This window comes from Babylonia areolata, chromosome 2 (assembly GCF_041734735.1).
Source record: "Babylonia areolata isolate BAREFJ2019XMU chromosome 2, ASM4173473v1, whole genome shotgun sequence".
Taxonomy (NCBI): Eukaryota; Metazoa; Mollusca; class Gastropoda; order Neogastropoda; family Buccinidae; genus Babylonia; species Babylonia areolata.
Genome location: NC_134877.1, coordinates 62,038,816 through 62,048,815, shown reverse-complemented (window position 1 = coordinate 62,048,815; position 10,000 = coordinate 62,038,816). Strand labels below are relative to the sequence as shown.

At 45.6% G+C, this 10,000-nt stretch overlaps 1 protein-coding gene across 1 annotated transcript in view; it reads right to left on the bottom strand.

The window, feature by feature from the left end:
• Positions 1-10,000, bottom strand: part of LOC143277960 (uncharacterized) — a 39,356-nt gene that overhangs the window by 3,319 nt on the left and 26,037 nt on the right. The gene's annotated exons all lie outside the window — the stretch shown is intronic.

Below are 10,000 nucleotides of genomic sequence, written 5' to 3'. Positions count from 1 at the left end.
GATCCATTCGAATGAGTCCAGCAGAGGTCTAGTGGAGAGGTGGGAGAGGGATAGGGAGATTTGGGGGGGTAAGGGGAGGGAAATTCTGGTAGGGAGTTCGGGATGATGAATGCGACGTGAAGATCGTGTTGGCGGCGACTGCATGACAAGCCGTATGGCCCTCTGTAAACACTGATAGCCAGACCCTACTTCCTTCACAGTGTAGACCTTTGCCTTTGCCCGCCCTTTTTTTTTTCTCTTCCCCCCCCCCTCCCCCAACTACCTGTATGCATGACCTACTGTCTCTCTCTATCTCTGTCTCTCTGTCTTTATGTAAGTATGTCTGCCTCTTTCTGTCTCTTTTGTCTCTCTCTTTTTCTCACTGTCTCTGTCTCTGTCTTGTTTGTCTGTCTCTTTCTTTCTCTGTGTGTGTGTGTGTGTGTGTGTGTGTGTGTGTGTGTGTGTGTGTGTGTGTGTGTGTGTGTACGAGATGTCGAGAAAGCAGATAACAAATGAAGAGAGGGACGGGTATTTGAGGCACGATGTCTACCTGTCCACAGCTAATGCGTGGAACAAGGAGGGGGGGGGGGGGAGCGGAGGGGTTGGGGGAAGGGGAAGGGGCAGACGTGGACAGTACGTCAGCCGGAATGTGTCAAACTGGTCATTGGTCACGGAGCACGTCTTCACCTGATGACTTCTAGGTCTGACGGTGAGGCGAAGACGAACACGAGACCTCAGTATCTCTTCACCCCCTGCACCCGAACCCCCCCCCCCCCTCTCTCTCTCTCTCTTATTATTCGTAGTAGTAGCAGTAGATGTAGCAGTGTTAACAAAATTATTATTGTTGCGACGTTATCGTTAATGTTGTTATTGTAATTGTTGTCACAAGGACAGATGGGAAGATTAGACGATGCCTAAAATTTTTATCCTTGAGTAATAAAGTTTTTGAATCTCCCTCTCTCTCTCTCTCTCCTTTTTTTTTTCTTCAACCCCAAATCAGAAAACACAGAACAACAAAAGCGCGACAGGAATGTACACAAAAAAACCCTGTGTAAATAGCACATAAAAAAAAAGATAAATGGTGCACCGGAGGTCAAGAAAACGTTGGCTCAAAGGAGAGCGTGGGACAAAATCCGCGAGTGTGTCCTGAACAAAGACTACAGCTGAAGGCCCCCAGCATTAGGACATAAATCGGGGGGGAAAAAAAAGGGACTGAACGCGCTCCAGCACGAAATCGAGAAAACTGCATTGAAAAATTTACGATAAGTTCCAGCGATCGACCCCACAGGTTGTCGATGAGAGGGAGGTGTAAGGAAACTGACCCGGGATCGTGTCAACACGAACAAATCCTTTCACTCACAACAGACAGCCATCAATCTTTTTGGTAAGAGGGAGGGAGAGAGAGAGGGAGTGGGGGGTGGGAGGGAGAGGGGATGGAGGGGTGGGGAAGGGGGTAGCACAAGGCTGCGTTCTAACTCCCTCGCCGTTTACAACTCTAAAAGTTAATCTTACCCAGAGCTTGAACGGGTCACTCCAAAGCTATCGATAGCCGGGTTGGAATGGTCCACGATTGACACCGAAATGCCGATTAATGACCAAAGTTGTAAGCTGGGTACACACATAGAGGGGAAGAAGAAAAAAAAAGAAAAAAAAAAAAAAGCTTTTGTTTATGAGGGCTGCCAGTCGAGGGGTTTAGGTGAATCACCGTTTCTCAAACCCCTTCCTCTTGGGGGGGCAGACTTGGTCATGAGCTGTTTGTTGAGTGTAGGAGAGGGGTGGTAGAAGGGGGGGGGGGAGGGGGAGGAGGGGGGGGTTTCGAAGGTTCGATGTGCATGCGGGGAGGATCCAGACCGACCAGGACTTGGTGGGTGTGTGAGGTAGGGGTTTGTATTTGCATTTGTGTATTTGTATTTGCATTTCTTTTTATCACAACAGATTTCTCTCTGTGAAATTCGGGCTGCTCTCCCCAGGGAGAGCGCGTCGCTACACTACAGCGTCACCCATTTTTTTTTGTATTTTTTCCTGCATGCAGTTTTATTTGTTTTTCTTATCGATGTGGATTTTTCTACAGAATTTTGCCAGGAACAACCCTTTTGTTGCCGTGGGTTCTTTCACGTGCACTAAATACATGCTGCACACGGGACCTCGGTTTATCGTCTCATCCGAATGACTAGCGTCCAGACCACCACTCAAGGTCTAGTGGAGGGGGAGAAAATATCGGCGGCTGAACCGTGATTCGAACCAGCGCGCTCAGATTCTCTCGCTTCCTTGGCGGACGCGTTACCTCTAGGCCATTACTCCATGTGGTGGCGTGTGGCGGTGTGGAGGAGAGGTCGCGGTGGGGTGGGGTGGGGTGGGGTGGTGTATTCGATATCCGTTCTTGGAGGAAGGCAAGGGAAAAAGGGACAGAGTCATGCTGAGAATGAGAAGAATCAGATTATTGCTCATATAAATTGTTGTCGCCATCGTGGGTTGCCGCGAGCTGGGAGGGTGGGGGGCCGACTCGTGTGCCTAGCAGTGGTGAAGTGTGGTGAGAGCCTGTCTCTCTTGCTACGTTTCTGTTCGTGACGGGGGTGTGGAGCGGCTGTTGGCTTTCTGTGTCGTAACTCGTTGGCGTTGGTCATTGTTGTTCATGATAGCAGTCAGTGTGTTTGTTTGTCCGAGTGTGTGTATGTGTGTGTGTGTGTGTGTGTGTGTGTGTGTGTGTGTGTGTGTGTGTGTGTAAGAGAGAGAGAGAGAGAGAGAGAGAGAGATTGTTCATGGATTTGTTTAACTCTCTCCATACGAACGGCGAAAGAGACGACGTCAACAGCGTTTCACCCCAATTACCATCATCAAAATATTGCAAGCGGAAGGCTCTTATACTGAAGAGGTGAATGTTGACAAAGAATACCACAATTCTGACGACGGAAGCTAAAGGTTGGGTCATTCAGACACCCACTGGACATCCGAGGGGTCTGTGTAGAGGAGAAGAGAGGACTAGCCGTAGTGAGTGAGTTAAGTCACTGCTACTTACAATCAATTTCTTGTATTTACTCATTACCACCATCATCATTATTATCTTTTTTTTTTTAATCTTCATTATTATTATTATTATTTATCATTAGCAGCAGCGGCAGCAGCAACATCAGTAGCAGTATCAGCAGTATCAACAGCAATAGTAGTAATGTACAAAGATGTCACTTAGCATTGTGTGGACGGTAGACCAGTGAGACGTACAAAACAATAAGTAAACCAAAGAACTCTTCCTCTCCTTTTGCTTCTTCTTTTCTCATTACCGTTTATTATTATTATTATCATCATCATTATCATTATCATCATCATCATCATTGTCATTATATAAACAGGAGAAAAGAAAAATCCCACATGAAAAATAAAAACAAATTAAACATAAAACAGGATACTATCCACTCAGCTATCACCCTTAGCCCCCCCCCCCCTCCCCCCCCCCACTCACACCCCTACACCCCCCTCCACCCCCATCACCAGCCTTTCTCTTTCCCCCCCCCCCCCCCCCCCCTCTTCTTAACGTCATCAATGATGCTTGAACTTATGGCCCTTGCAGCCAGAAAGGTGTCCTCCCAAGTCTCCCTTGAAGGCAACCCGAGGCCTCAGCCCGTCTCTTGGGTCAGTCGAGGGCTTTGAAGCACGACTTGTGATTGGTGCCCGCCATATGAAGTGGCCCAATGAGAGGCCCGCGTGTGCCGACAATTCAAACGCCAAGTAGCAACGGTTATGGCAGACACTGTGTCTGTCACGAGATAGGTCAAGATATAAAGAAATATAATAAAATAAAAAAGCCAAAAAACAACAATGCAACAACAACAACAAAAAGTCCTTAAAAGTAATTGGAAACGGGAGGGGGAAAAATTAGGACTACTTGACTTCTTAGCCACCCTCAAGCCACTTCTCTATGTCTGTCTCTCTCTCTCTCTCACGATGTCTATTGTTCTTCTCTATTGCTCAGTTGTTCAGTTTGTATTGTATGTAGTATATTATTTGTAGTTCTTTTTTATCACAACAGATTTATCTGTGTGAAATTCGGGCTGCTATCCCCAAGGGGAGCGCGTCGCTACACTACAGCGCCACCCTTTTTTTGGGGGGGTGGGGGTGTGGGGGGTGGGGTTCCTCCGTGCAGTTTTATTTGTTTTTCCTATCGAAGTGGATTTTTCAACAGAATTTTGCCAGGAACAACCCTTTTGTTGTCGTCGTTTCTATTACGTGCGCTAAGTGCATACTGCACACGGGACCTCGGTTTATCGTCTCATCAGAATGACCAGCGTCCAGACCACCAATCAAGGTCTAGTGAAGGGGGGGGGGGGAGAGAAAATATCGACGGCTGAGCCGTGATTCAAACCATTACATCGTGCTCAGATTCTCTCGCTTCCAAGGCGGACAGCGTTACCTCTAGGCCATCACTACACTACGAAGGGCGCGCGTGAGAGAACAGCTTGAAGAGCTGAAAAGGAGGTTAAGAATTAAAAAAAAAAAAGAAGAAGAAAAAAAACAGAAAAAAAGAGCACGTGATGCCACCACACAGTTCATGTCACCGAGTGCTTCAAGCTGACCGTCACGTCATCATATCGGCATGCCAAGGTCAGAGGAGACGCCCACGCTCAACATTATGCACACGTTCGGCACTTGGCCCGCCTCATGGAAAACCCACTCTGGAGACCGTTACCAGTTCCACCTCACAAACAGGACAGGACGTAGTCTCCAACTTTTTGTTGTTGTTGTTGTTGTTGTTACAAAAGTGTGGCGGTCTGTGTGGGTGGGGGATGTGGGGGACGGGGGAGGGGAAGCCCGTGGGTGGGTGGGAGTGGTGGCAAGACAATAAACCAGAGTCTCATAAGCTTCAAATATAAAAATACCATCGATGTGTGTGTGTGTGTGTGTGTGTGTGTGTGTGTGTGTGTGTGTGTGTACTCGCGTGCGGAAGAACTCACGCAGAAGAACGGTGTTATTCCAGGCTAACACACACACACACACACACACACACACACACACACACACACACACACATATATATATATATATATATATATATATATATATATATATATATACATTTTGCAGGAATGCTTACTTCCAGCTTTTAATTGGGTACCTGAAGAGCTCGACAGTTAACAAAGATTAATGTGTAAGTAAAAACAAAAGTTTTTGATAGGTATACAATATCAATACACAAATATACACATGAAAATGTGTCATTTCATTGTTGCGAAATTGGAGAGAGAAAAATGGACGACCAGTGATTCCGTGTTATGCTGTATATAGATCTTGTTTGCGTGTGTTCATTTGTTTGCGTATCATATTCATTTATCTAAGAGTTAAGTATGGCAGATAGAGTCTATAAATAAGACCCATCCGTCCACCAAACCGCCCATGATCAAAAAGCAAACACAATAAAATTATTTCGTTAGCTTTCATTATCTAAAAAAAAAAATTACTTTTCGTTCATTTCCGGCAAATCAAAAAGACTTTCAATCCCATCTGTCGCAACCAAGCTCAATTAATGATCATCATTCTGGCTGTGTATAGTCTTTTGTTTACACACACACACACACACACACACACACACACACACACACACACACACACACACACACACACACACACACACACACACACACACACACACATATCCCTCCATCCACGCATCCACCCATCCCTACATACATACATACATAGACACACACACATATATATAATTAAATAGAAACAAAATACAAACAAGAACATCAATTGCCACACAATATATAAGGGCCTCCCAGACCTTTGAATCGCAGCGCAATACCTCTTGAGGTCAACTTCCGAGTGGGAGCAACAAGGCGGGAGGAAAGCCCGGACCACTGAGCCAACACCAAACAACAATGCTCCTTGTCCCCCTTCACACACACACACACACACACACACACACACACACACACACACACACACACACACACACACAGAGGCGGCCCCTTGACCAACAAAAAGGAAAGAAAAACCCCATCCAGCTAATTGCCCAGCTAACAAGGCCCAATCAACTATTGGCCAGCGCTGTTCTTCAAGCCTCCGCCGCTCGGATTACACACAATACAAAGGGCGATTTCTCCCAAGCTCAAGAGGCCCCTACTTGGGCCTATCGTCTTCCCGCACACGGCCCGCGTGTTCCGCCCGTGCCTCATTATGCTCAGCGCTCATTAAGGCCGACACTTCCGCGCTGGTCAAGTCTCCTTCACTCTCTCTTGCATGTACTGCCTGCAAGACCCTATAGCTACAAGGGGGCCAAGCCTACGGGGCTCGGATTATGTTGGTGCTGTACCGGCTGGTGAAAAAAAAACGCACACCCCCCCCCACCCCTACACCCTACCCCCCTCCACAACTGTATTTGAATTTTACCCCCAGAAAACGGAGTACGGCTGCCTACATGGCGGGGTTAAAAAAAAAAAACAATAAAAAAAAAACCCACGGCTATACACGTAAAAGCCCACTCGTGTACATACGAGTGAACGTGGGAGTCACAGCCCACGAAGAAAGAAGAAGAAGAAGAATTAAACTTGCATCAAGAACATACCTTCTTAAAAGATTAAGGTAACAAGTCTCATAGCCTTTACACCAACGGGGCAGTGAAGCCATAATAACCATTATGCACTGTGTCTAGGGCTCGGCATTGGAAGGCGAAGTACAATCCTCTCCTTCCGCCGTTGTAACCTACCCCCAACCGAAGTCAGGTTAACATTCACACCTGGGTGGAGTGAGGAAAGTCGCGATAAAGAGCCTTTCCCAAGGACACCACACCATGCTGAAACGGGGCCTCGAACCCTGATCACTGGTGACCACTGGATCAGGAACCAGTTGCATTGCACGGACGGGAAGAGCCTAGTATGGTCGTAACCCGCTACTAACTGTATGGAACTGACCAATGGCGTAGTTCGGTCAAACGTAGGCATTTAGTCACGTGTAACTGTCAAAGGAGCACAAGACCAATGACTATGTGCGGAACCTGGTCAGCAACCTTGTTGGGCCCCAAGAACCACTGCTGGCGACTGTCAAACGACGGAAGATGGCATGGTTTTGTCACGTCATACGACATAACACCCTCTCCAAAACCATCCTGCAAGGGACTGTAGAGGGAGGGCGCAGACGGGGGCGGCAGAGAAAGAGCTGGTCCGACAACGTCAAGGAATGGACCAAAATGACGATGCCAGATCTCCTCACGACAGCTGCCAACAGAACGGCGTGGCGAGCTATGACATCTTCCTCATGTCCCCCCAACGACCCCAGCGGTCGAGGGAATGAGTGAGTGAGTGAACTGTCAAAAAGTTAGAGCCAAGCAATGCAACTGGCACCTGCAGGAGTCCAACGACTAACCGACAATGATACGGCGCTTTTCTTGCTGCAGATGGAGAACTAGTATGGTGTATTGCACACTAGTTTACATATTAAAAAAAAAAAAAAAAAAAAAAAAAAAAAAAAAACATCAGTCAACAATGTCGCTCTGTAGTTGACGTCACCATTCTAATTGTGACCTTTTCAACAATCGCTTCAGACCAGTAATGGAGCGTGCAACAAAATCAGAGCAGTTGTGTCCCTTTAGCTTCGCGAAGGCTCTCATCAGTGCAGAATCCGGTTATGGCAATGTGTCTGTCCCTTCTTGTAATCAATGCTATTCTGTAATGGTATGTGCGTGATATGATGACATTACAGAGAAACCACAATGACTGCATCGTAATTTCCTGTTTGGTGCCGGTTCAGTATCAACACGAATGATCACTAAAGTTATCTAAGTCGAAATAACTAGATACAAGCATTATAGCATGCATGTTCAAGATGCTCGAGAACGAAATGATACTGCAGCGTTTTGCTGCAAATAAAGGACCCTGATGAAGCCAATGAAACCTTGATGGCCTTTTGTGTGATGGGCTGATGGCAAGGTACCGATAGAGTCGCTGACACAATGCGTTTGTTGCTGGCGTTAACGGAAATCCCGCTGCAACTTCAAACCTGTTCGATGATCCTGGGAAGAATACTTCGCCACAGTGCTGCGTTTGTTAGCTATTTGTTTCTTCTCTCTCTCTCTCTCTCTCTCTCTCTCTCTCTCTCTCTCTCTCTCTCTCTCTCTCTCTCTCTCTCACACACACACACACACAAAGAAAGCAGTTGTGCATACTTCACTACCCTCGTAAAATAAGAATCTCTCTCTCTCTCTCTCTCTCTCTCTCTCTCTCTCTCTCTCTCTCTTCTGTTTCAGTGTAAGTCATATGATGAACTGAGAAAAAAATGTGCATTCTTTGAGTTAGATAATGCTAAAAGACATGATCTCGTTGCTGCTTTATCGTCTGATGATGAAGTTATAATACAGTCGATAGCGAAATTTATTGCAGAAGCATACACATTAAGACATAACCTTATTAACGTTAACAATAACGGTAATAACGAGGAAAATAATCATATGTAGTATCTAGTCTTGTGTGTGTTCTGATGATAAGCAAATATCGATAAATTACATAACAACACAACAGAATGGGTGGCTGAGTTTGGTTATATTATTCCTTTTTTTCTTTTTCTTTTCTAAGTGTTTATTTCATTTGTTTAAATTTGAGGAACTTTGAAAAAGAATGTGAGAGGGTATGTGAGAGGTACTACTGGATAGAGCAGAATGTGTTCTGCTATTCTTGTGTTAAACAAAAATAACCCGTCCCCCCCTTGTCAATAGACCCTTGCAGGTAATGACAATAAAGTGTCAAAGTGTCAAAGTGTCTCTCTCTCTCTCTCTCTCTCTCTCTCTCTCTCTCTCTCTCTCCCCAACACAACAAACACCACATCGGAGCGTTCAGACCAATGGCTACTTGTGTCCACTGACATGTATGCGTCATATCAGTCATTCAGGTCAATGACACTGTCTTCAAGGGTCTGTTAGACTCCCATCGGAGCCCAACGGGGCATAAGCAATCTTAGCAGCATTTGTTTATTGTTGATGACTGCCCTTAATTTATGCTGATCCAGTGCACTCCCTAACGCTAAGCTGAATTTGCGCTGCAACCAGCGTAGGTGCCAGTTGCATTGCTTGGTTCTAACTTTTTGACAGTTACACGTGACTAAATGCCTCCGTTGACCGAACTACGCCATTGGTCAATTCCATACTAGTAACACACAGTTAGTAGCGGGTTACGACCATACTAGGCTCTTCCTTCCGAGCAATGCAACTGGCTCCTAGAAGTATAAACTTTAAACCTGAAAAATTTGTCAGATAAATTGTAGCCGTTACAAGAGCTAAAAGTATGAATAAAACTTCGCTCTCAGACTTGCACTCTTGTTATTGTTATGAAGAAACTATGACTGGCATTGAAGACTGGTCGCCGGATGATATAATTTTTTTTAAAAAGCGGATTAATAAAATAACATAGAATAAAATAAAAGCAAAAAAGCTGAGTTTGACGACCTCTTGGCAAACAAACCCTTAATATTTAAGGTCAAGTCGTTCAGGCCTTTGGATCTTAGTTCAGTGAAGGCTGTGTTGCTTAAGGGGTCGAGTCCTGTGGAGATAGTTTCCTTTTCAGGGCTGATGTCATGCTCTTGCTCATACGAACCATACAGATATACAGATCCCGCACATGGGGAACAATGGGTCTCTCTCTCTCTCTCTCTCTCTCTCTCTCTCTCTCTCTCTCTCTCTCTCTCTCTCAAAGCACCCACAGCTGTGAATTGCAGTGTCATATCCTGAAGCGTAGCTGTACATGGATGGACTGATGTCAGCAGGAGAAAAAGGATCCATCCATCATCATCTGACGTGATTAACACCGGGAAATCATCATGAAAGGAAACGTAGAGTACAACCTTGTTACGAAGTCCCAAATCTAATAGAACCTCCATAGCAGCATTGTCATTTGTATTTGTATTTGTATTTCTTTTTATCGCAACAGATTTCTCTGTGTGAAATTCGGGCTGCTCTCCCCAGGGAGAGCGCGTCGCTACACTACATCACCACCCATTTTTTTTTGTATTTTTTATCCTGCGTGCAGTTTTATTTGTTTTT